Source organism: Dipodomys spectabilis, unplaced genomic scaffold, assembly GCF_019054845.1.
Source record: "Dipodomys spectabilis isolate Male_0828 unplaced genomic scaffold, ASM1905484v1 ptg000064l, whole genome shotgun sequence".
In the NCBI taxonomy this organism is placed as follows: domain Eukaryota; kingdom Metazoa; phylum Chordata; class Mammalia; order Rodentia; family Heteromyidae; genus Dipodomys; species Dipodomys spectabilis.
The window spans coordinates 305,185-306,297 of NW_024870741.1; positions in this window are offsets into that span (position 1 = coordinate 305,185).

Consider the following 1,113-nt stretch of genomic DNA (forward strand, 5'->3'; position numbering starts at 1 on the left):
TATATGATAATATTCATATAGCTATTAAGCCTTTGTGATCCTCTCCACATAGCATTTTGATCTCACTGTATAAATGTTTAGAATCCCATATAATTTATCATGTCCGACTGTAATGTTTTCTTTTTTACCATCCCCATGTCTTTACTTGTAGAATTAGAGGCACATTCTAATGCAACAAATGAGGGAAATCAGGCAGCATATATTTCTTTGAATCTGTCTTTCTTCACTTAATATAAGATTGTTCCAAGTCTTTCCTTTTCCTTATGAATGGTGTAATATTCTTTCTAGATCAATAGAATTGCATCATACTGAAGAGTTTCTTCAGGAAAAGGAAAAAGATAGCAGGATATTTAGAAAGAAAATGGAATGGAAGAAGATTTTTACTAAGCATCAGACAAGGGTTTTCATAGTTAACCCATATTTAGATATCAAAATTTAAACCCAACAAAAATAGACACTCAAATAAACAAGAACCCAAATAATATATGGAATAAAGACAAAGATAAATTTTTAGAAGAAGTAAGAATGACAAATAGACACATCTCTCTCCATAAAAGAAATGCAAATTCAAACAACACTGAGATTCATCTCACCCCTGTTACAATGTCATTATGAAAAACTGAACAATCACAGATAGTGATATGGATGTGGCCCAAAGGAAACTCTATTACACTGTTGATGGGAATGTAATCTTGTTCCACCACTTTAGAAAACACTATGGAAATTGCTCTCACACGTGAATAGAGAGCTACCTACCTATGATCCAGCAACTCCCCTTATGGGCATTTATCCAACAGAGCAGAAACAAGGCCACACTGAATCTACCAGCACAATCATGTTCATTATTGCCTTATTTTCTGTAGCCAACATATGGAATCAGCCCAGATGCTTCTCATTGTAAAAAGAGATCAAGAATTATATATGTATATTTAAATTATATATATATATATGCCTAAATTTATTGATCCCAATTTACAAGTATATGTATGCATATATGCATATATACATATATATACATATATACAACATATACATATATATATATATATATATATACATACATACATAATGGAATTCTGCTCATCCATAAGAAAGAATAATATTGCACCATTC